This window comes from Lichenostomus cassidix, chromosome 3 (assembly GCF_008360975.1).
Source record: "Lichenostomus cassidix isolate B80296 chromosome 3, HeHo_3.0, whole genome shotgun sequence".
NCBI lineage: Eukaryota > Metazoa > Chordata > Aves > Passeriformes > Meliphagidae > Lichenostomus > Lichenostomus cassidix.
Genome location: NC_139483.1, coordinates 29,470,944 through 29,497,853, shown reverse-complemented (window position 1 = coordinate 29,497,853; position 26,910 = coordinate 29,470,944). Strand labels below are relative to the sequence as shown.

Genomic DNA, 26,910 nt, shown 5'->3' with positions numbered 1-26,910 from the left:
AAAAATTAATTGATTTTGTTTCTTTTAAACTTGCTGTGTGATAATTCTAAGGATTGAATAAACTCAAACAGCTGGTGTATGAGGGCGTTTTATTTAAGAAGATCCAAAAGTAGGCCTGCTTGATTAAAAATGTCTGTTAACTTAGTGCAGCCAGAATTTGAGGAAAAAGCTCTCTTTGCTTAAACCATGGATTTATTCAAAATCTGTATATAAAATGTTTTGTAAATATTTTCTAATTTTAAATGGGTGCTGTGTTAATTGTAGACAGGTGTATCCAGCACCTTTTAATCTAAATGTAACTTCCTCATCACTCAGAATCACATTCACTGTCGTAGCTGCTGTTCTTACAAGTGGAACAAACAAGGGAGAAGTAGATTGTCCTCCTTTTTGAAACTTGGAGGTGTTAAAAATTACTGTGTCTAGGTAACCTTCCAGATTTCTGTCTTCCTGTGTGACATAACCTTCTTCATAAATTCTATAAACTGATTAGTCAAAGCTATTACAATTTGGGCAGTGCTGACAATTATTCCACATTTAGTACTATGAAGTATCTGTCTTAATGCTAATTAGTGAAATGTTCAAATGTTGTATGGCACCAGAGATGTGTTTTGTATAATGCTTCATTTTGCTGAAGATGCTTTGGGTTCTCAGAAGTTTCTAATTGTAAGCCCAGTCAGTTAGAGGATTATAAGTATCAGTTTGGGGAAAATGGTGCTGCTGATTTTAATTCCATTAATCTCAAACCATTTACCACTTCTGTGGAAATTTGGTGTTAATGTTGTTGCTGCATGTTGGACAGCTGTTGGAAGTCTCAAATTGGTGGAAGCCTCATGACTCAGTATTTCTTTTAAGGTGTTGAAATCAGTGATGCAAAACATTAATGAGAGAGAATGGTCCTTGACTGATGTATTTATTGGAGATGCCTGGTTTTGACTTGAATGTTTTCACTAACATGCTATGCCATTACTGGGTTTTAATTTTTTTTTTTTTTAATTAGAAGCTACTGTATATAAAGAGACACAGGCTTTCTTTAGAGCCAGTTGGTAAAAATAATGAATGTGATATACTTTCTCAGCCAATTAGTGCTTATATTCTTTGAAGTTAAAAATGTAATTGTGTTCATGTGTCTCCTCAAATATGCAACCTTGATTGACATAATTAACATTGAACTTCAAAAGTTAGGACAAATGTCTTGTGAATGTTGTTGGACAGTATTTGATCTTGATTATGTTGAAACCCTTATTTGGGTTAAGATAAACTTCATATTTTTTGCTTTAGGCTGGTAAATTGTGTTGATATTTTCTCCCTTTTTCCTCCTTTTTTAACTAAAATGGTAGAAATCTTTCCTTTCTGTTTTGTACATGCAGGGCTCACTAGGATGGGGGTCCCTTCTTTTGGAAGAAGAATTGAAAATAGGCAGTAGCTGCAGCATGAATCAACTTCTCTCGATGACAGATCTGTGAAGAAATGTAGAGTAGCTGCAGATATTAAAATGGCATCTCCTCAGGACACTGAGAAGGCTACATAACAAAATACTGTTGAGGACACCATATGCAGTGAATAATAAATGGTTCTGAAAAACGAAACCTTTGTGTGAATGACCACAATGGTTTCAGGCTGTGGAGATGACATTAATGTACAGAAGTAGTGTGTTGGTATTTTTAGGTTCTGCAAAAATGCTCAACTATTATCTTCTAATTCAAGATTTTGATGTAAAGCTATTTTTGTAGTAGAGATTGATCTTTTGTTTGAATTGATGAAAAATTTATGTGCTCAATGAGTGTGGGGGTTAAACTTCTATTCTTTTTTTAACACTTTTCTTTTAAATCTTGAAAATCAAACAGTGTATGGTAATGCATAGCGCCATTAACTCTAAGTTATTCCTTACCTGTACTCAGGAAAACATCGTAGTTGAAGAGTTGCAGTATTCCATGAGTTGGAGAGGGAAGATGTTTGCAGTTGTGTGTTCAGTTTGTGTTTATAGCATCTGACTAGTAACATTGTGCTAAGTGCAGTACTTGCCTGCACAGAGAAGTTGTATTAGAAAATTGCTGATGGATTTTTACACTTAATCTGTCATCTGGAGTCTTCCCTGCAGCAGAGAATGCTCCTCCACGTTCTTTATGAAAGACTTGTAGTATCCTGTTCAATTCCATCTGTTTAATCTGGTCGCCATATGCAAGCTCTGAACTTGAAAAATGTAAGTCAATGCAAGGAAGATAAATTTCAGTTTCTAAATATTGTAGTATTTTTATTAGTGTTTCAAGGAAATTTATTTCTAATATTACTTTCATCAGCGTAATGTCCTTTAATAAATGTACTTTGGCTAGTGTTGGATTTCCAGTGTTTGTATGGTGTAAATTAGAGACTAACTGGAAGTAATGAAAAATTTTGAATGCAGATAAAAACTGGTTTTCCTAAAATAATTTTAATAAGCAGTCAAACAGAGAAAAATAGTTCAATTGATGATTACTGTCTTTAGTTTTTGGCTCTTTAGATTATATAGTGTCTCATGTTGGGTGAGTTGTTTATTTGAAGGCCTGTGTTAGTAATGTATATATTTAACTTCTGCTTTGTTGAATCTACTATTTAAGTTGAAAGTCCTATTTAAATCCTAACCATCTAGGGAAGGGGGAGGACAAAGGAGCACAATACTAGATTTGAAGCAGTGTTTAAAAATACGAAAAGCAGGCTGGTTTTGTGATAACCACCTAATTGTGCCCTTGGAAAAGCAGAATCCAAAGTCATGTCCTCATTGACTTCATTGCTAAAACACAACCGTCCTTCACAATATGACTGTGATGGGCATTAACTCTGTCACCAGAACAGCAGCATTTTTATTTTTAATTATATATTTAGAGGTGTCTCAGAGGAAGTTGCATATATAAAACAGGCAAAATGCTGTCATTTAGCAAGAGTCCCGCAGTATTGGAAATTGTATTGTCCTCTAACTATTGATTAGATGCTATTTTGGTCCAAGATAATGTCAATATTAAGGAGTCTGGCTTTTTGATAACTCAGTTAACTGTTTTTGAAACTTTTCTTTAACAAATATCTGCTGTTACTCAGTGGAATGCTGTTTTGAGCTGAAGGAAGAAGAGTTTTAGGTTGGGTATTGCTGACACCAGTTTGCTGGCCGAGGCATTAGTAATGCTTGTTCATTGCTTAATGTCCTAGTGTTACCTTTTCCTTAGTAATCTCCTTCAGTGAGCTAATGGATTGGTAATGGTTTTCAAAATTGTCCAGGTGTTAACAAATGCTTGCTTATTCATGCAGACAGGTTTCAAATGCTCCCCTGAATTGTTAACATGTTCATCAATTTAAAATCTATTAATTTCTATTTTTAGAATAAACTTCTGACTGTGCACTTCTGTGAAGGAATTAAAGCATTTCTCGTATAGCATGTTTCTATAATGAAGGTTCTGTTCAATTTTAATATGCAAGCATGTTAGTGTAATTATTCCATTTTTAATGGGAAAAATATGGAAAGCATCATAATTTAAATTTTTTAAATGCCCAGAATTTTACAAAATTTAAAATACATTTAAAATTATTTGGAAAAGCTGAAATCTTGGGGTTTTTTGGGGGTTTTTTTGTTTGTTTTTTTAATTACAGGGATGTATGGATGAACCATCATTTGTGCTATAACTTTAACAGAGCTTTCAGGAGATATACTCATTACCTTCCCTAGGTGTTGGCTCATTTTTTAACTTTTGAAAGAAAGCAATTAACAATAATATTTGAACAGTTCAAATGTATTTTTCTTGGCATTGAGGCTTTGTGATTAATACTTCTTGGCAAAGTAATTGAAATTAAACTTGCTTTGGAAATAATAATTAAGATGGAGCAAGTTGACTCATTTAAGAAAGTGGACTGACTCTGCTGTTTGTAACTCCTGGTGTTGTCAAATACATGGAGTGTTTGTGATACTTTAATATATCTATATAAGAGTATAATCTTTTCCAGAATTGGTTAGATGTTAGAATGCCACTGTATGTAGTGTTGAATGTCACTATATATTCTTCTCTTATTTTGACTGCAGTTGGTTAGCAGTGGTTTTATTTTGGACACTGAATGTGTTCCTGTTTAACTTTCTCTTGGGTACTGCAATTACGAATACTTAGACATTGTGCTCTAATGCTGATTTTTTTTTTTTTTTTAATAAATCTAACATTTATTACGAGACTTTAGAGACTATAAACCCATAAAGATATGGGTAGTAGCATGTTCCCTGTTTAATAAAAGTCCTCTTCTTGGCATTTAAGTTTGGAAAGCATTTTTTGCTACTTCTGCTGCTGATACACTGTGTGACAGTCAGTTCGTGCTTTTCTCTGCCTGTTTTCATTCGTGAATCATATATTCCTTTTCATTTAATTCTGCAGTGCTTTAGGAACCTTGAATGAAAGACTTTTTAGCAAGGAGTATTTAGGGCTTTTCATTTCGAAACAGGTGTTTGCTTTAAATCAGAACTTGCTCTAGGACAATATTGACCCATTGACATGTTGTTTCCCAGGTGGTTCGTCTAGAAGGAAGTGTTTGTGGTGGGTGGAGGAAATCTCTTTCAATCAGAAGAGTTGCTATGCAATTAGAAGAGCAAGAACTGCCTGCATTACACATCTGCGAGTCTCAGGTGGTTTTGCAGCACTCTCTTGATGAAGATAGGACCCCATTATTATCCATTATTCTGTGATGCAGTCTCTCCTTTGACTATTAATGTTCTTGTGTGACTAATTCAGGAAAGACCAGAAATCTTTCTGGTGAATAATTAACACTTCCTGTTCTGCTCAAGTGACTTGCAAAGGCAGATTCAAAAGGTAAAAACAAAACTACAGTGATCTGTATTACAGTGATGTATGTTATTATATAGTAAATTGATGCATTGTATCATACTGAAAATTCCATCACTCAGTGGTATTACAGGTTAGAATTCAGTTACCTGAGCTGAAGTGCAACCAAAATTCAGATAACAGAAAGTACTGCTTGGTTTTGAAGCTGCTGTAATTGAAATCCCAAAGTAAACAGAACTAGACCAGTGCTTTGAGAAAATTAGGTCTGCAGCTTTCAGAGGTTATAATTTTAAAATTTTTTTTGGTTGCTTTCTGTGTTCCCCCCCACCCTTCTGATCAAGTTTCCATTACACTTCTAGATGCCATTGAGACAGAAAGTGATTTAGCTGCTTTCTCATTAGCATTCTTTTTGAACTTATTATTTCAGTTTGCTGATTCAGTAGTGGCTTTCTGACTTCTGCTAGCAAGGTGGTTGTTGCAAACATGTATACAGAAGAGATGTTCTTTTTTTTTTTTAGTATTTTTGAGAGCTATTTAGAAAATGGACAGATTTAAGGAATCTGACACAAATGGAAGCTTCAAGGCATTGTATTCTTTGAGTGTCGATGAAGGCAATTACAGAAGAGGGCATGGGAAATGCTGATCATGATCCTCATCTTGGTATTATTAGCTGGTTAATCAGTGGTGCTTTACTTTCTTTTGCTTAGTTTTCTTGTCCCTCTTCATTATGCAGGACAAATTCTGAAGGTAAATGTTACATTTTTAGTAGCACAGCCAGTGCTTAATTTGGTGAAAGTAAACCAGCTTTGGAGGCACCGGCTTTTCTTCAATGTATGGGAAAGCCAATCTACTTTCCCTGAGTAGAATATACTTACATATACATACATATTACCTCTGTCCCCAAAATCAATCTTGCCCATACCCTTAGGTCATCATGGTTGCAGCAATGACATGAAAGACAAGTGTCTTCTACCAGCCAGGACAGGTGGTCTGATTTAATGTTTCTGTATTATTTTTCTGCTCTTTATGTGTGGATGTTGTTCCCTGTTTCTGTTGAACCCCTGTTTCTGGCATGATACATAGCAAACACTGAATGTGGTATTCTCCTTACCACAAAAGATTGAACTGTTCAGTTTGTACCACCTAGAGAAAACTAGAGGTTTTTAAATCACTTTGAATCTAGTTGAATTAGGCAAGTGTAAACATTTTCTTTGAATGGGTATAGCTAGCATTTTACTTTCCCAAAACAGAGCAAAATCATCTCCTTGAATTGACTGGAGAAAAATGATGCTTAGCTGAAAATCCAAAATTGTCATCTGCTAGTCTACTGTTTGCCGGGGGTAGGATGTTGAGTAAAAGTTTCGGGAAGTAAGAGGGCAAGAAAACAATGTACATGAAATTAATAATTTACATAATCGCTATTCATTGCTTTAATAGTTGAAGACACTTTTTTTTTTTTAAGTTCTATTGCCAGTCACTAAGTTTCCCAGAATTCTGTCATGCATTAGTGTAAATGGAGAGTGAAAAAAGATTGTGGGCTCCTTTCCGAAGGGGTCTTCCATGTATAAAGGATGCAGCTGAAGAAAGTGCGCAATTTTGTGATTATAAGCTTGAAGTTAGGCAGAGTCATGGAAACATTGATTTTTATTTTACTTGTAGACTGGATGATTGAATTATGGGCTGATACTCCTGCTTGCCTAATTTTTAAAATGCATTTTAACTCCTGCTTGATTTAGGATTCAGCCTTAGTTTGACGTAGTTAATGAAGCAGTAGAGTTGCAGTTTGCAGGTGCAGCCTGTCACAGTGGTTAGGTGGTTAAAACTTGCTTGTTGCTCTTGTGTACTGAGAAGGTTACGCATAGCTTGGACGAGAGTTCAGGATGAGGTAAGGTTTCTGGGCTCATTTGCGTTACTTGTTGTTAATGATCACTCTGCTTGCTTACTGTGCTTTTGCCTGAGATTACCTTCAGAGATGCCTAAATAGCTGCTCTAACGAAAGAGCCTTTGCTGTTTGCATGCATGCAAATAAAATATTTAACTTGGCCCCGATTTCCCACTGTCAGAATTAGATGAAGTGTACTGATTGTGATTTATTCCCTCAGTCTCCATTATTAGAGGAAAATAAGAAGTTGAGGCTTGTTCCCGCACTTTCTCCATGTTATCCAAAATAGGAAAATGATGAGACTAGTATAATGGTTTCTGTGAGTGCTGTGATACCCTTGTTTTTGTTCATGTAAATAAATCTAGCTTGTCTACTTTAAACACTTAGAAAGTAGTAAAAGCTACCTTGTGAAAATGACAGCTGTGAAGATTAGAGTTTACATTTACATTTATCTGGATCACTGAAGATGGAAAAGCCAAAATACCACTCTGTGTAAAGGTTTCCTTCCCCTGTCATAGGATGAAAGATGTGGGATGAAGAAGGATTTTTTTTTTTTTTTGCACTAGATGTTTGAAACCCTTGAACTTTAAAGCAAAATGTGCATTCTCAATTCTTTTTACCCTGGTAATTGAAATGCATTTGCCTGAGACCTGGGAAGTGTGGTGTGTGAAATAGGAGAAAGGCACAATGCATTAAATAGGGGGTCTCATCCCACCTTCACATCTGACTGACTCCCTTTCTAGAAAGTGCTGTTCCCTGACCTGTCAGCCACTGAAGGGCACATGCAGCATCTCATTTCTTCCATTTCCCATGGAGAGATGACCAGTGCAAACCCAGTGAAGGAGAGTGAGGTGCCTGTACCGCTGGTCTGTGCTGCCTTCTGTAGTAGCTGAGATCTTACCTGGAGGGCTTTCACCTGAATGGCAGTGGAATAAGAGCTCCTGACTCAGCTTCCAAGGCACAGTGTGAGAAAGCCTGTTCTGTTCTCAGTCATCTACACACAAGAATAAATTTAGGCTGGCAAAACTTTAAAGGAGATAGGAAGGGGGGAGGGTAAAGAATGATCACATTCTGATTATTCCTTTAGTTCCCTTGTTGCCTTTAAATCTGCCAGATGCAAAAGAAAACCTAGGTATTTTTATTTTTGTGAACGAAAGAATATAATAGTTTTGGGTGACCTTGTTCTGTCTGTCCCCCAGCCATTAAATTTTAGTTCTGCTGCACTTGCATAAAGGCTTTAGTTATAAATTTATAAGGAAAATGTCAAGTGGCTAGTCACAAAATTTGATCTATCTTATGTAGACACTGCAGACTTCTCTACATACTGCTTAAAACTCTAGGAAAAAAAACTCACTGCTTATGTGCAATTGAATTATGACAGCAAGACACATTATAGAATGTGCACCAATGCATTTTATAATTTTGCTTTAGGTCTTGAGGGAGTCACTAGGACATTGGAGGGTAAGGTTTAAGGTGTTTGAGAGATCCTGATAATTTATTTACTTAAAAGAGGCTGCTGATGGGCTTTACGTAGTTTAGAAGTACTTCTCTTCAATTAATTGTATGAATTAGCAGAACTTGCATGTTTAAAACACAAAAGTGGCCTGATGCAGATCAGTCTAGTTAAATTTGGGGGTTTGGATTGGTGGGTCACTGATCAGCTCAGCAGATTTGGTTATGTCAAAGTTGTTTCCAAACGAGACTTACTGCTGTTGATAGCACATTTGATGATTGACCTAAACACTTAACTAACCCCCTCTGTGATTTAGCATGCAGAGTGCTTACTTAGTTGCATTTCTCATTAGTTAGATGCTGAGAGGAAATGAGATTAGCAGGTTTTATTTATGTTTTGGCAGATTATTGTATAACACTTTCTTGTACTGCTGCATTGCTAAGATGATAAATAGGAAACGCTGGGTTTTTCAAAAAAGAAAAGCTTCTGTTTGTTTCTTTGAACTTAATGTGATTTGTTACTCTTTGCAAGTGATAGCCATGTACATCCTGCTTCTCAGAGCTGCCACAGAGAGATTGAAATGTAAGATAAATACATTTTTCGTTAATACTTCTACTAAACCTAAACTTGGAACAGCAATAACATGACAGTAGTTACTTGTACTTTAGGGGCACAAAGGGTTCCCTAAACTGGAAAAATAATTTATCAAGTTGACATTATGCAGAATTGTCAACTGTTAATAAATCAGTGTGTTTTGCACTAGAAAAGATCAAAATCTGAAAATGGAATTGCTTTCCAAAGCAACTAAAAAAAGTGTGATACTACATCGATCAGTAAGTACCTTGGCTAATAGAGATACAAATGAGTTCAGCTACAAAAGCATAAAGTTGGGAAAAATGCAGAGGAGATTGCAAGTGAAATTGTTATCCTACTGCAAACATTAAGGGAGATTTGTGAATAGAAGGGTGTATGAGTAAGGCAGTATGATCTCTACTGGGTATGTCACTTGGTACTTACAGAATCAAAATTTGCATGATGACTGTGTAAGTGCAGAGGTTAGGGTTGCTTGCACATTGTACAATCTGTGAGTAGTCATTTGTGCTCAGTTTCAGAGAAAGCACAGAATTTTTTGTTGCAGTGGATGGGTACTATCAAACTCCATGTTTGGGAGACAAACAGTAAGAAAGAACTCAAACTTTTATTTTCCCTCTCATGTCATTAAGAGGAGTGAGGATAGTGCTGAAGGGCATAAGGTTGAAAGAGATTTGTGAGAAAAACGGCTAAAATTTCTCTCTGCACCTTGGAGCATGAAAATGGAAAAATTACTTTACACTGATAGAAATCATGAATCAGTGGGTATTTTCATTCTAGAGAGTGTTACAGTCTCATCTTCTGGGTTTCTTTTGCTTAGGTTGTTTTTGTACACTTTCAGATATTGAAAAGCTTAAGACTGATGTAAACACAGTTGAATTCTGATATAGAATCATAGGGTCTGTTGTATTTTTTTTCCTTGTGAAACTTGAGTTTTGATTGTTTTCCTGGGAGGGCCTTTTCTGTACTTAGAAATGTCCTGAAACATGATAAAACAAAAAAGAACTCATTATCTTTCATGAGTAACAAAGCATAGTTCTTGTAACTGAGTGTCCTTCACTGAAAATCTAAATATAATAAATGATTTCAAAGCATTTAAATGACTTGTGTGTTAAAGGCACTCAGGAGCCTTTAAAAATGTTGCATTACCATCTATACTTACGTAATGTGATCAAACAGTGATTGTAGGTTTGTAGGACTGAATCCAGAGCCAGAACTGTGGTGGAAATCTTAGTGGGGTGATTTAGTTCAGTAGCAGAGTCAGTGTTTGATAGGCTTAGGTATGATTTGGTTAGGTAAGTTCATTTAAAATGTAGTTGTGCAGTCCATTTCTTCTAGAAAACGTGTAAGTTTAATATTGAACCAACTTTTAACAACTCTGAAAGGAGTTACGTGTTGGAATAAATAACACAGTTTTACATTTTAATCTTTTCCCCAGCTGGCAATGCAACAGAGCAAAAATGGTTGTATATGCAATCTGTAGTTCACATTCAGTTTTGTACTAAAATTCAGAACATTTAAATGAAGGAATGCCATGAAATAAGGTAACTAACCATAGCTCTGTCCCTAGTTTGTACATCTGAAAATAAGTAATAAGTACATGGTGACATTAATACCTTTGAGTATCAATGTGAAATGTTTTTCTACGGCTATGGACAGGAGTGTGGTTATTTTCATTGTAGTTTCACAATAACTATTTAGTAATTTTGGAATGCAGGGTTTTTTACTTCTTACTGGTTACTCTTTTATGTATTTAATTATTGGCAGAAATTGTCTTGTGTGTGTACAGAGATATAAATGTTTTCCCCATTAATAAGATGCATCACTCCACAGTAACTTACTATTGTTTCTGATCACAAACTGTTTTGGAAGAAGTATTTTATCAGCATTATGTTCACATTCTATTTATGACTATTTTGTTTGACAGACCTCGTAGCAGTGTACCAAAGTTTTGAATCATTTGACCTATTTACAGTTTTGAGTTGGAAATTACTTCAGGTATTTTTTGTGCTTCAGAAAGATACAGTAATTTTTCTTTGCAGAAGTTGCAGATTTATTGCATGAGTATGTTTAGAACCTGCAAGATTGTCCACAAGTTTGAGGGAAAAATTTGGAAATCCTAAATGTAGTAGGTCCATTCTCCTATTTCATTTTAACTCCTGCACAAGTTTCTCTGCAGTCTCATTGAGCAATATGTTTAAGTAACTCATGGAATCTGGCAGCCCTGGTAGCAATAGGATTTTTCCCAAACAGAGCAATCAAATAGATTGTCTGAAGTAGGAGACAAGATGGGATTACTCAACACATTGACTAGTGTAGGGGGAACAATTTAGATGATGGTAATGGAAAAAACAGCATTTAAAATATACTTAAGTTCAGGTATCCTGATCATCACGTCTTCAAATTCCTATACTTCCTTGTAAATTCAGAGGAGAGATGGCAGGGCAAAGAGACAAGGACAATAGCTGTCATTAGTCTGCATGTTTAACATTCAATCCTGTGAACTTAAAAGGTGTTCGGAATATTTTTGCTTTTACCAACAGTGTTTGCCCTAATACATGCACCTAAAGAATCCCCTCTAGTTTCAGTGAGATGTGTGTGGATACCTGCACTGGGTAAGAAATAGTCCCTGAGACCAGACAAGCTGGAAGCTCTGACATTCCAGGGTGTGGTGTTTAATTCAGTACTGTTTCAAAGCTTCAATAACTTGTAAGATGACTAGCAATGAAAAAAAACTGCATTACTCCATCCACACAAATTCTGCTTTTGTAATTGCATAATATAAAGCTTTCATACAACATAGCTTTTATGGAGAAGGCTAGTGTTTTTGGAAGTGTTCTGCCTTCTCCTAACCAGCCTCTGAATTATTTGAGACATTTCTATAAAATCAAACAGCTTTTTTTTCTTATTATGCTATAAATGCCAGAAGTACAGCTGCACTGACCTTCAGCAGTATAATGGTAAGATAAAATTTTTCAAAACCTTTGGGCCTCATATGTAAGTGCATTGCTTTGTACATCAGGGAAACTTCACTGAAGAGTGAAGACCAGAGTACTCAACTGAGTATTCCAATTCACAGGATTTTGGTTTTTTTAAAGCTTAGATTTAATATTTCTATTCCAACTGAAAGTGATGATTCAAAATAAGATGCTTACTTTTAGTGAACAAAAAGCAGAACAAGGAAAGACAGATATGACAGTCTGTCCCATTGGCAGCTAAGAAGTAAGAGGCAGGTAGTTCAAAAACTTTTTTTTTTCTTTGGACCATTTTGTCACTATTATTGAGGAGGCTTCTGGATGTTGTGCTCTGGGCTGAAATGTTCACCCTGTATTACAGGAACAAATCCTGCCCCATTTGCGTGACCAGTTTTAGTATAGGTGTTATAAAGGAAAAATGAAACCTGCAGTGCAGTTGTGGTTCTCTTGTACAGTAGCAAAAATACAAAACTGAATATAACTTTTATTCTTCTGAAACCACAAGCAGTGATGGTTGTTGTGTCTGATGGGTCAACTATGAAAGTGAATTAGTTAAATGCAAGCTAGAATTGTATTTGCATCTTGAAGCTTTAGGAAAGTGTAAGTCACTGATTCACAGATAGTAATAAAATGTAAGTTTCATAGCAAAAATAGCATAAGCTAGCTGGGGAAATGGGAGGATCTGTGGATTTTTTGGTACCTTTTTTGGGTGGTTGTTTTTGATTTCTTTTCCCTGTTTTTTCCCCCTCAGAATAAGTATTGTAACAGGGAAGAACGTTGTTTCATAATTTTAAGGCATTTTATTTCAAATTTGACGGTTTGAAGAACCCTGTGGTTTTTGATGTATGTTTAGAAAGTTGTCTAGTGAAAGTTATTTCCAAGCAATGTATCTTTATATTATTTTGTACTCTTACATTGTGAAAATCAAGAGTGCTTGAGCTTACTGTTTCTAGTCAATTTAGTGTTTCCAGACAGCACATGTCACAAGCCATAAACTGACAACATTAACAGTATACTAATACAAATAAACTTCTTGTTTTTTATCTATCTATCTATCTATCTATAGATACGTAGTTCCATCTCAGTTGGAGTATGGTGCTAGTAATGCCAACATAGTGGATTCAATCCCCATATGGGCCATTCACTTGCAGTTGGACTTGGTGATCCTTGTGGTTTCCTTCCAATTCAGACTATTCTGTGATTCTGTGATGTACATATATATATATATCTATATATATGTATCTGTATCTATCTTGCAAATATTGAAGCTATAGACCTTAGTGCTTTCTTATTAACTTGAACATTTAATCTGTTGTATCTGACTTTAGCAAAGAAGCTCTGATATCTTTATTTAAACTTTGAGATAGGGGGAAACAAAATTCCTTGTGTGATGCATAGAAAATCAAAAGCTTTATCAATGTTAAGAAAGCCTGATAATCACAGTTCTCAGATGACCTGCAAGGGAAATTTGTAGGAAAATAAAATTCTGGAGCCTGAAGCCCCAGCAATTTGTAAATACTAAGCCACTTACATTTTTAAAAAGGGATTACTGAAAGCAAGTGTCCCACTTGCTTTTTTTCTGTTACTGTTTTAACCTTTATAGAGACACTTAAAGACTTTGAAATTTATCAGTAGAACTGGTGGGAGTGTCAGACTACTTTGTTTTTTCTGCTGAAGTTACTAAAGTCTCAAGAGCAGAAGTGGTCTGCAAACCTTTACTGAGGGAGCAGGAAGTGAGTTGAAATTATAATTTTATTCACTTTGGCATTGCTCAAGCATTTTGTGAATTACTCTCTTATTCTATTTAAATATAGTAAATATTCAGATTTGTTTTTATGTATTCTTTCCTTGGTGATAATATCTCCCAATGTGTTCATTCTCTCACCTTCTGATTTGCTAGTTTTATTGTGCCAAACAGAGAAGCAGGAAAAAATAGACCAGGATTCTTGCAATACATTGTAAAAAGGAGGCAAACAGGTAAATTTTTGTGTAATTGCTCATATTTTCTATACTGGGTAAATTTTCTGGGTTTTGCATATGTGATACTGGATCGTGTAATATGGTAAGTTGTAGAATTTGTCCTGTTTCCTTTAATATAGTATTCAGCATTTTCCCTTTTAATAACACAAAAGACTACCATATCAATAAATGAATTTGACTAGTGAATCCTAATTTTAATGAGTGGTATTTCTTCGCTGTAGATTTGTTTGCAGACATTGGCATTTGCTGTCTAAATTATCATATAGTAGTGCCCACTGCAGATGGCATTCACTGCAGCCTTGCAATACAAGTGTAAGCAGGTTGTAACTTGGATTTTGTAGAGCTGATTTTCTTGAACTTGCTCTAAGTCCTGTTGTGACTCACCCATTGGTACTGAAGTGTGGTAGCCTGCTTCTGTAATACATTTCCTTTATACATTAAATTCTCTTTAGTGTTTCTAGCAGTTCAGCTGATGCAGTGTTTACAACAGCAGAAACCCTTGTGTGTTGATAGTTTGAGTTGTAAAATGTTTCACAGATGTTAGAGTACCTAGAGAATTATAAACGTTCAGTGCAAACTAGCAGAGACCCAGAGTGTGGATTTTGTAACACAGCAGACAAGGCACTATGCTAACTGCTGCCTGTGTGGGTACTTTTCTGTGATGCCACATCATTTTAGGGGTGCTGGGTACAACACATGGATGTTGGACTGTGGTATATTTGAAAGTATATAGAGTCATAATATTTTTTTTTAATAAATAGTAAATTTGATTTTCTGACCTTGGTTATGTGTGAAGGCTAAGGGGAAGTGAGCCTCATCTAAAAGATGAGCAGTCTCTCTCCAACTTCCTTTGCTGTTTTTCTTTTGCCATGTCTGATCTTTTTCATTTTTTTTTTTTTAATTTCTCCAGGCTTTTTAAGCCAAGAGCTAAACTGAGATTTGGAGTCCGGTCCACTTTCCCTTAGTAGGTCAATTAGATACATTGGAACAATTTGCCAGTTCTTCATAGGATGTGCTCAAGAAAAGACAGGTGGAATATTTACTATTAAATAATAGCATGTTTTAGTGAACACTGTGGGATGCAGCTGGTCTTCCTTAGACATGCTTTCAACTTAACCCATACCTAGCTCATACCATAAATGTCTCTCAGGAAAGTGATTTTAAGAACGCTTAAGAATTATATTTACAAGGTATTTTCTAAGTTGTCTGTAGTTACATAGGTATCACAACATCTGTGTTATTTCTTTTTCTTCCAATTCATCCTAATACCTTTAAGAAAATAAAGATTTAACTTCTGATTAGAGAGTATTGTTGTTGTAGATCCGACTGGCTTCTCAGGTGGTAGTCAAGTACATAAGTAATAGAGTTTGATGTTCTTCCTACTGGTTTTAGTTTAACAAATCCTAGGAGTCTCCAGGTTTTATGGGTGGTAGCTGGAAGTTAGCCCATGTGTAAGTGACTGGAATATCCTTGTAGTAGATTGTGAGCAGTGCAAATTGACAGCATAAGGAATGATTTGTTCTGTGTCAGGGATAACAGCAGCAGCATTTGCAGTGATGAGTGTGAGTTAAAATTATTTTCAAATAGTGAGTCCTTTAAGCCTGAGATGATAGGCTGCATGGGGAAAGATATCTGAAAGGTATCTGTGAATCTGTTCTTTTCCCCTGATGCTTTCTCTACTTCTGTGAGTACAGATGCTCATACTGGAAAACAGGGGATTGATTTGCAGGCATGCTGCAGTTAAACATGCAGAGAGAACAGTTCTTGGTCACAGAAACAAAACAACTGAGGACTCTGACAACATCCCCAGCACTTGGATATTTTTAGTAAGAATGTTTTATTGGGATAGCTATGTTAACTACCCAGTATGAAAACTGGGAAACACACTGCTGTTGCTTCCTTTTATGTAATATTTTGAAAATGTATAAAAAATTGAGATGTGAAAATAGGAAACTCAGAATAATCTATCATAAAAATGCCAGTGTTGCATTAGGACATTGTGACACTTGTCTGACAGGTCCAATTTGGCATGAGTGGTTTTGGTCTGGGTTGGTTTTTGTGTACTGTGCTCATTCTGTTTCAGTTCTTACGGATGGTACCTCATGGTGTTGACTTCCTCATCAATGCCATGGCAGTAGAAGTGACCATAAAGCTGCAAAAGAGAATGGAAAGATTATATTAGTGTGTTTAAAAGAAAAACGGAAAAACATCTGTGTAATTATTGACATTTACATATTAAGACTCAAAATACTTGAAATGTATACTTTTGATGGTTTCATTATTTACAGAGAAAGTTAAATGTGCAAACATTTGTGCAGTAAGCTTTCCTATTACAGAGTTCTCCTTTATGGGGTGTTTGTTTGAAGAGTTTGTTTTCTCTGTGGAAGAAATTAATAAACATAGGCTGGCAATATGCCAGCTTTATGCAGTCAGGTTCATGATAACTTGAATTAATATGTCATAAAAGAAAATAGCGAAGACTGGAATACTGTCCACTAAAAGAATGCGTATGGTGCTGTTCATCCCTGTTTTGAAAAAGATTTACTACAGTAACTTAGTAAACTTAGTTTTTCTGTAGTAGAACCAAATTGTATTGCTGCAATTACAGAAAGACCAGTAGCCAGACCTATAAGGTAACTGTAATTAATAAGAAGATTTAATATAATTATAATTCAGTATTTGCTCTTATATCAGAGATAGGCAGGTTTTAAATCTGTATTTAGCAAGAAAATTCTTTTTTCCTCTCTCTAGAATTGTAGTGGAGTATTTAAGATGCTTTTTTTTTTGCCTGATGAATCTCGGAGTACAATTTCTTTTGTAATTCTCTTGGAAATCAGGCATTTGCAATTAGAATGCTGAAACAAGCAAGACATGGACACTGTGGTGCATTATATTATTTTAAATTTGGGTCCTGTTTCTTTCAGCCACAAATTCTGGACACTATGGCTCAAGTGATTTGAGCTCAGGATGTTTATTACAATCCATATTTTAATGTGTAGTTCTTTAGCCCAGTTAAATTTATTTTAAGTATTTTTCTATTCAAAGTAAATTTGAGAAGAGTTTTAAAATAACATAGCTGGATAAAGTAGAGTTTAGGCAGCTGTTCCTCCTGGGCACATGAATAATAGGATTTGAGCAAAGGAGCACATTTGCTTGCAGTTCAGCTGGTGAACTCTACCACTTTGTTGACTCATTAACTTTCAAAAATCCCTTACTTGAAAAAAAAAAATGGCTTTGAGCAGCATTCCCTGGGTCAAGCTCTGGTCTTGGAAATTGCGTTGAAAATGTAGGGAGCAGCTGAGATTTTCAGACATTAAAATATCTACCATGTTCAGTGTTTTAATTACAGCTTAAAAAACCCTCAAAACCGACCGACCAAACCCCCCAAAATAATGCTCCCCTCCACAACCTATTCGGTCTTTCAAGCACTTCCATTTCATTCTGGATTTCTTAATTGTGTGGATTTCCATACCCCCTTACCCCCCACTTTGGAATTTATTATTTAAGGGACTGATTTGGAATGTTTCATAGAGCATACACTGTTCATAACAAGTGAAGGGTCTTGGGGCTGGAGGCAGTTTCCATGGCCAACATCCACTGTTTCTTAGAAACTCCCGAGAAGGCAACTTTGCACTGAGCACTGGGGGCACATGTGGGAAATGCACGCTGCTTCTATGTTCAGATTCATGTATTGCTTTGTGTAAGTCTTCATTATTATCAGCCTGATTCTTGCTTATAGTGTTTTGGGGTTTTTTTAAAGGCTTGTTTGATTTTTGAAGTGGTGTTGCCAAACATGTTTGTATTGGTTTGTTCCTTAACTCTTCGGTGTTCTAAATTTTACCTGATTTATTTAGGCTTTTTCAGACACTTCAGAAGTTGAATGTTTAACACAGAAGCATCATGAAGGAATTATTTATAAGCAGTTTTATGCTGGTTAGAAATGCTGTAATTGTTGAAATTATGCTGAACTCTGACTTTGTTAGAAAACTCCGAAGTTACATATGAGAGGATATCTCTTCTCAAGGTTCAATATCCAAAGTGTTGCTCTGAGCCAAGACTTTGTATAAAAGTTTTGGTGAAAATACTAGTTGGTAACATTTCTGCAGTATAGCAAGAGGGTTGCTCTCTATTTCTTTACTCTGGGATGGTACTTTTGAGGGTGGGAGCCTCTGTTCATTGCCTGATAGATGCAAAATCTGGTATAGGCTTCCACCTGAGAGCTGTTAGGAAATTAGCCAAAATTTTGGGGTGACCAAGATGAACATTCAAACCTGCTTGTTCTAAGAGTAAGGTACTCCTGGGTGGTTCATTCCACTTTTAAAAGTGACTTTTTATGTGGGTTTTTTTCCTACTTTATTTCTCTTATTTTTCTTCTATTGTAACAGCAGGGCAGTATTGTTTTCTGATAGGTAAATCTGCTTTCAGGAATATTTTGTTCAGTTAAGTGGCAAATTGCTCCTAGTGTAGGCACAATCTTAATACAATTCATTTCAAATTCCCAAGGAGGAGCTGAAGTACTCTTAATTTCTAAAACAGGATCATGAGACATGGCTATATTTTCACACCTGAGAACTGAAAATGTCTGCATGTGGTAAATCAGGTGTAGAGACAGCACTGACCAGAGTAAGAGCCACGTTGCTTCTTGACTATACAATTGGGTATGAGACAGGCTAGGGTGGAAGAAAGTAAATTTCCCATAGTGAACATCCATCTAAACTTTTGGGGACTAATGAAACTCGTTTTAAATGGGGAGAAGGAAAAATGCCCATTAACTTCCATACTGGTAGCTTCTTTCAGACATGTTAATGATCAATGTAATAAGATAGGATTGCAGGCACCTTGTCAAAATGTTAAGCTGCTTTTCAAGAAGTGCCACAATTCTGCCGTGGCATGCAGTTCTAGAAGGGCTTGATAACCAAGAGCTGGGAAGGACCGTAAAAGGGGGTTTGTCACTCATTCACAAAATATTGCAGCTTTTTCAGGTTGTCTAGGCAAGTGAGTTATCCTCCTGGACAACCAGCTCATTAGCAAATAGGACATAGCTCTTTACTCATGTCAGAATAGTAATGCTCTCTTGCTTTCTCAGAGGGATACTCCTTCCTCTTTGTTTTGGCTGCTTTATTTCTGAGCCTAGCTCCCTGTGCTTTTTAACTTACAGAAATGAATAGTCAAAATAATAATTGGGTCTCTGACTCATCCTGTCAGATCTTTTGCATATAGTGCTGCTTCAAGTGCCTTCTCTTATGTTTGGGATGGTCAACACTTGAAACTCCTTTTTGCTTGAGTAATGTTTGACACAAAATGTAGAGATCTGCAACAAAGTACTTTATTTTAAAGTTCTGTTGTTCTGCTAGCTTTTAGGAGAATACATATGGCACAATACTTTGACCAGACTTTATTAGTGTGATTTGTTTGTACTAATGCACAGCAGCATTTTTAGACCAGTTTACATAACTTGTCCTTTTAAACATTACTTGACATGAACACTGCAGTTTTGGAAATACTTCACAAATCTGTTCCACTTTCCCCCCCACCAAGCATTCAAAAGTTTTAACCATTGTAAGCCATTATAATGGCAGGCATTTTAAAGTATACTTCTGCCATAGAAAAATAACTTTGATTAAAAAAATGTAATGCTGCTCTATGGATTTGTGTAGAGAAGAGACATACTGGGCTTAAAATGAGCAAAAATCAAACATTTTCCTACTTTCTATGCTAAATCTGGCAGTTCAGGTCAGGAAGTATTTTAGGAGGGTTTCCTGGCAACATTTGATATGTAATTAGCCATACCATTAAGTCAGGGGACAAAACAGTTTTTTTGTTGAGGTTTCTTCCAGCTGCTTTTGTTTTCTAAAAATGTTTTACTATTTAGTATCTATTTACTGATCCTGTGGTAAAAGAAATAATAGAAATGGAATAAATTTTTGAGTGTTGCTTATCAGCAGAGCATTTATTGGAGTGTCTGATCTGAAGGAAGAGATAAAGTTAATATCTCATATTGTAAACCTCAGGAGGATGATTGTGTTGTCATAGGGCAATGTTAGTTATTATCTGCAATATACAGAAAAATAATATCCTTGAGAAATTGGTGGAAGGTGGGTAGATCACAACTTCCAAGTTTTATTCCTACTTCATTAAAGGTCTCTTCAGCTTTCTTAGAATCCCAACCTTTTAATTATCCTTTAAATAGTAGGCTGCACTTCTTCTTGAAAAAGATTTGTCTGAGGAATGTTTGGTATATGATTTAGCTGCTGAGATTTTTTTTTTAAGCATAGAGTTTTATATTTGTGGGAATGTGAACCACTTAGCTTTAACCGGAGGGCAACAACATTTTAAGATCAGTTAGAAACCCAGATGAATCATCTAAGTTCTCACAACCTGTCTTAGCTAGTTTAGATGCACTGGATTCTTTTGCAGTTTATTTTAAGAATTGTTGGAGAAGGCTTTCAGTGAAAACTCTTATCAGTGTTTTTGTGTGTTTTGTGAGACTAAGCTGCTTTACTGTGTATTTTCCACATTCTCCTTTCTTACACTTGTGTATTTGTGCTCTTTTCCAGACTAATTGTCAACTGAGCACTTCAATGTCTTTATATATTTAAAACATAAAAAGTCTTTCAGTCATAGAGTTTTAAAAAGATGCTTTAGTGTACCCATTGGAAATAATATTTTAGGATCCAGCTACTTCATTGGGCTACATCAGCATATCTTTTAAGTGTGGAAAGGTGCCAGAAGGGCATTGCACTAGCACACTGTAATGTTCAGAAAGTTTGCCCTCCCTTTCATTTCCAATTGAGGTAAGAACATGTGGCTCACTAATTGAAGCATCATTTTCAGCAGGTTACCAAAAATCTGTAGATGATAAGCAACATTTAAATTGTTTGTGGTGCAAATAAGTTATCCAAAGCCAGAATACTGATGTTTTTAAAAGAAAACCTCCTATAGTAGTTGTAATAATAAAAAATGTTATTGATAACACTTTTCTAATTGAACTAGAATTCTTAACAGTGAGCATATAGAACAGCTAATGAAGTAGAAGATATTGAATGCATTTTTGGGATATTTAATTTCAGATTTTAGTTCACTTAAAATTCTGTTTCTGAATGCATGTGACTGTTGTTGCCAAGTTCTCTGTAGGTCCACCTGCATTTGCCATGCTCCACTGCTGCTCTTTTATTTGAAAGGAATTTAGCATACATGATTCATGAAGAATAATTTAACTACTTCAGTTTGAAAATATGAATAATTGTTTAAACTGCCAAAAAAACTTGCCTGTATTCTCTTAACAAGATCATAAATTACAGAGGACCTATAAATATCAAATATGCAGCTTATATGAAATCAGTGCGGTGACTTCTGATATAGACAAGTAAAATTTCTTTCTTCAGAAACTAGTGTACAGGATATATAGAACTTTCAAAGGACAACTGAGGATCTTATTAACACAGCCTAATTAACCTCCCTCCTATACAAGGTAAAGTGTTAGATGCTCTAAATGAATGATGAAAAGTGTCAGGGAAATACAGAATTGGATCGATTTTCTTTTAATAATAAATAATCCTTCTAATTTATTTGGATGAAAGTAAATGTGAGTGCTATGGTTTTGCCAGGATTCGGTTCAGAGTGAATTCTTAGCAGAGTTCTAAGGCTTTGAAAATTGCTTTCTAATGGAAATGGTGACAGATCATTAACTACAGTAGTATAAATGCATTGATTTAACATATGTATAGCCATCCTAAGTTGCAAAATGGATGACATTGTATGTGCTGAGTATGTAGGGAGTATCTTTGTAGTTTTATTTAATTAATTACATGATTCATACTATGTTAATCTTTCTCAAACATACAGCCCCTGACAGTGTTGGACAGGTATCATTCAGGGGCTGAGATACATGTCTACTGTAGTGACACTGTGATCCCACTGTAATTGCTGTACTGGAAGGGGACCAAGAAGTGTTTAACATGTTGCATTTAATCACCAGTGCTATTACAGTGACACTGAAGTAGATACATTTTCCTGCTACCAAGTCATAGCAACTTCTGAATCATAACAAACCATTACTAGATATGCTGGAAGGCCTTGTTTCCAGTAAAAATGCAGAACCTGGGATTTTTTAGTCATACTTAATTAGCATCCGTGGCTTTCATATCTTTAAAAATAAACCTCTAATGCATACATGCTATATGGAAGCATTTTTTCTCCAAAATCCTTTTTCTTCCATCATCAAAAGACAGATGAACAAAAATTAGTTTCAAAAGTTATGATTATTCTAGTGTTGGTTTTCAAGCATTGAGAATACATACCTGTAGTAGAATCTTTATTTATTTTTATTCTGCAGCTGCACAATTCTTGTCTTTGATGAGCATCTAATACTACTAGTTCACCATTACCTTAAGAAGTCTAGGTGGCGTGCTAATACAGGTGAAACTGATATTTTGTATTGCCCTTTGGCACTTTTGTAGAGTAAAGCTAGTATTAGCTTTTAGTGTTTCTGGTCTGCTTTTGATTTGTCATCTTAAAGATGGGATGGCGAAGCTATGAAGCACCTGACCATCTGCCGGAAAATGGAGGATTTTGTTACAAAACCTTCATTATTTATTAGGTGTGCTTACCTAAGTGTCTTGGCAGAAGGTTGTTTTTGGAGTCAGAGTATCTTTAGTATCAGTCAAATTTTGGTATGTGTCTTTTTAACTCTGACTGTACAAAATTTCCACATGTAACTTGTCCTTGAATCTTCAGATTGAGAGTGTCTCTTGATTCTGTTTATTGTGATCAGCTACTGTGCATCTAACAGTTGTGTCTTTGAGATTTATGGCAAGAATTCAGTTGCATTCTCTGAACATGGTTTTGTATTGATAGTCATTTACTGGGAGAGGGGGAAGGAAAACCAAACTTCCGGTGAAGACAGAATAGAATGTACTTTGATTTGGATGGTACCTCACAATGATATACAGTAAAATTATAGGGAATAAAAGGAATAATTAGTAGTTTAGAGCAGAAAATTAAGTTTATGAGATCAAGTGCTCTTAGTGGAGCAGATAAGGCCACTCCACACCTTAGCAAGAATGTACTGGCAGTACCATATGAAAATGGAATCAGGGAAGCAATCTCTTCAGTTTTCTTAGTTACATATTGATTGTAGTACAGGATATGAGCATGTATAGGATCTGAAGTGTTTGATTTTTGCTATTTAATGCCTCTTGCTGAGTCTCAGTTTGTATTATGCACCTTTAACTGGAGATGTAGATGTGCATCTCACTGAGGTTGGGACCTTATGGTGGTCTGTCTGCCTGTCTGTCTGCATGCTCAAATAGTTCCCTTTGCTGGGGCTATTTGTGGGCACAATAGCACAAGGGATGATGGTGTGGAGAACCTCAAATGTGCATTTTATTTTTACCCTTACATATGATTTATTTCCTGCCTAAAGTATAAATATTTTAGAACTTCCAGGATTTCCCATTTCTGTATATGTCTTACTCTTTCAAAGTCCCTATGTCATTGCTACTGTTTTCATGGCCATGTTGTTAAGGGATTTTTTTCTTTGGCAGCAGAGGCAGTTTTAATGCCCACACCTTTACTGAACCCTGCAGAACTGTTGCATGCAATCATTCTGTAGCCTCTGGGGTGTTCCAGCTGGCATGAAGTATCCTCTGCCTTTAACTTAGTCTGCCACTTAACCTTCTGAGCTTGCTTCACCTTGTGGTTTCCAATCTACATAACAATTTCGTGTCACTCTTTAGTTAAATGGTTTCTTTTTGACAGATGGAAGTACCTTCAAAAAGAGTTTAACTTTTTATTCTGCCTCAGCGATAATGCCATTCTGTTTGACTTGATTTATCTATAAATATGAATGTCTTTCTGAGCACCATCTTAAATTATGTACAAGTGGAGATTATAAATTACCAGTATAAAACTGACTTTTTAGGGATATTGTACATATAAAATGTATACTGTGAGTAATTCTGGATTAGGTGCTGTTCAGCATGAAGCTGACTTTCATAAAGGGAAATCTAGGAATTACTATAATATGTGCAGTTAAAAACCATGGTGATTTGATATCTGATTCAAAAGCATATCCCAAACCAGCTGTGTCAAAAGGGTGTAGGAGTGTTGGGTGTCAGCCTAAAGACTTAGAGTCTAAAATATGCAATTCTCATTGCCAGGACTAACTTTGAATTCTAGCTTTGCTGTCCCTTATTCACCATTACAGTCATGATTTTGCTATGTGTTCCTAGAAACAGGAATTATGCCTTCCCTTAAAGTCATCTATGACCATCTTTTTCCTACGAAGTGGAAACAGAGGGCTAGCTATGTCGTGATCTGGGCTGTTTGATATTTCAGAACTAAGAGTGTTTCAAATAAAATTATCTCTAGAAATAACAGGTATTGCAGGTGTATGATATATTTGAGATGGCTGTCAGGAACAAAGGACTTTTTCCATTTTCATGTTCCTCCCTGATAGCCTTAGCTTCCAGTGAATTCTGGAGTTGCTGAGAAATAATTAATGTAAACCAGTGATTTGGTTAACAAGATGTGCTTCATGAGAGAACAGCAACATGCAGGTTTGCTTGATTTTAAATCTGGTGAGTGAACCCTTGCCTGCTGAAAAGAAGAGATCCTAGCAATGAGAGGAGGGATTTGCAGTGTAGCAAAAAGCTGTCAAACATTTTACTTGACAGACAGTGACATGACTTTTGGATAATACCTAATAAATTTGATGTATATAAACTGCCTAATGCATTTTCTTTTTAAAACTTTTGCTCTAATTAAGTATTGCATTTTCAAAAAGAAGCTGATTGTTAATCAATGCTGTTACTCTGTCTCTGCTGTTTTCTTAGTTCTAGTTTAATATTGATGTACCTGCACTCAAGTGACTGTGCAAAAGAAACTGAGAAAAATACCGCTCAAGGTTCAGGTTCTCATCAAATGTAGCAGCCTTCAGACTGACTTGGATGCCTTGAAAAGGCGTATACAAGGATGTATGAGAAAGTAATCCTTGAAACTGCAACAGTGTTACTTGGCTTACAAGGTCACTTGTCCAATAGTGCTGTCCTTTCAGTAAATTTGAGGGGATTTTGCGTGTTAGAAGTACACGACAGCCTTTTTTTGTCTTTTTCACAGAGCTCTATGTTGTGTTTGCTTCTGTGTTTTCCATCGTTGGTGTGCTGATAAGTAAATAGTATATGAGGCTTTGGATTGATATGTAACAGCTGAGATGGTCGATTATGCCACTGAAAACATTTGTCATTGCCCGTTCCAATACCATCAATATGAACCAGCTGAACTCTGCCTTTCTTTTTCTTTGCTGCCCCTGTGGTTTAATGGCTTTGCAGAGAAGGTCCTGCCTGGCATATTGAGCTGCTCCAGAAGGTCTAACCCATAAGCAGTGAGTACTGAACTGCAGCACACTGATGCTGTAGGTGTTTACTCACCATGCTGGTTTTAATTGCAGTTCTCTTGAAGGTAGATAATCTGTGCAGAGCATCAACATAGATACTGAATCTTTGGGTATCTACCAATCTGATGATATATTGGTATGGCTCCAAGTGCTGTTCTGCTTTTCTTTTCCTGGGAATTAACTTTTCTCCTGTGCACATACTGTTTGCATTTAAATGTAGCTTTCATGTGTCCATGGCTCTTGCTATAGCTGGCAAATGCTTTTGTCTCAAATCTGCAGTGATATGTGTTCTTATAGAATTTTTGAGCCTGACGTGAACTAGCTTTCAGATGTGCTTGAATTGAAAAGCAGCTGTAATGTTTTGAAGTGACTTTGTGACTTATACTAAGATGTGGTTGACCAAGCCTGGATTTACTTCGTTACTTGAAAGTCATTCAAAGTAACCATCTGCAAACTCATGGAAGGGGGAAAAAAATCTATAATTCTGATACATGTTCATTTGTGATATAATTGCTTTGAAAATATTGTTAAATTTTTTGTCTCAAGATAACAAGAAGTTTTTAATAATTTATGTGTTATTAGACACAGATCTCGTCTCAAAATTCCATTCCTGTTTGGCTGGAGATAGAAAACAACTGTTTTGGTAGTCTTAGTTGTTTCTGTGTATGCATATTTCTAAAGATAAAAGTGCAGCTAATTTGGCTAAATTATGTGTTCCAGGTGGAGGCTGCCCTGAGGAGGTAAAAAAGGTCTTATGGGCATGGACAGTTATGATACAACTGTGCCTGTTAATAGGTACTTTCAGACCTGTCCAGGATGGCGTTAATGCCTGTAAATAATGGCAGAGCTGATTCAGGAATGCTGAAGAAATCAAATATTGGGCAGTGTGCACAGAAACTGCATTGTTCTTACCTAAAGATACTGTAACATATAGAGAACTTTTGAGAATATTCTCCAGGTTACTTTGTAAAGAAGTTGTGATTTTAGAAGAGAACTTTCTGTAAACTGGGGGAAACATAGTATATTGCTTTGGGTATTTTCATGGGAGCTCTAGAGAGGTCTATAACCCTAATTTTTTTCTTTTTTTCCTTTTTTTCTTTCCTTTTTTTTTTTTTTTTTTCCTCCATGAGGCAGCTGAATTTCTGAGATTTGAACTCTTGTGGCATAATTGCATAAACACCTTGTAGACATCTGGGAGGCATAAGATATTGCTCCTGTTCTCCTGCTGCTTTTCTCCCAGCTGAAGGTTGCTGCTCTCAAAGCTGAGCTCCCCTTGTGGATCATATGAACCATCCTAGCCCATGTCAGTGCAAAGTCAGTCAGGCTATTTTAAATTACTGCTGGATGCAGCTGAGGGTAGTAATGAACAGCTTGAGGTAATAACTACTTAAGCCATTCCAGCTAGACTTCCAAGAGCACATCTGTCTGTGTTCTTATAAGTACAATACTTTAATCTCTCCATTGCTGTATTGTATTCGGGATTTGTCAGGACTGCAGAACTGTTGCCAAGAGGAGTCTAATATTCAAGTGGAATGTATTGGTGCTTCCTGTCTATCATTATTATCACATTGCAGTAGAAAGATTTGAATGATGAAAGTGTAACATATACATTGAATGGTAAAGTAAATTTATTTTCATATGTGAGGTAAACGTGTGGAAGTCATGTTTTGATAACTCTTGGAAAGAGATTACCATATAAAGTCTTTTCCCATACTCTGATTCTAGTTCAGCCACTTCCAGCCGCTTACATTTGATTCCTAGCTGTTTAAGTTCTTACCTTTTCTGTGCCCTTGCTTCATTCCCCCAAAAACTTCTCTGTATTGATTAGATATATAATAAATTTTTTA

At 35.9% G+C, this 26,910-nt stretch overlaps 1 protein-coding gene across 2 annotated transcripts in view; it reads left to right on the top strand.

Annotated features, from left to right (window-relative positions):
- The window catches only part of ZFAND3 (zinc finger AN1-type containing 3), a 134,574-nt gene that overhangs the window by 6,079 nt on the left and 101,585 nt on the right, over nucleotides 1-26,910 (top strand). The window lies entirely within an intron of this gene.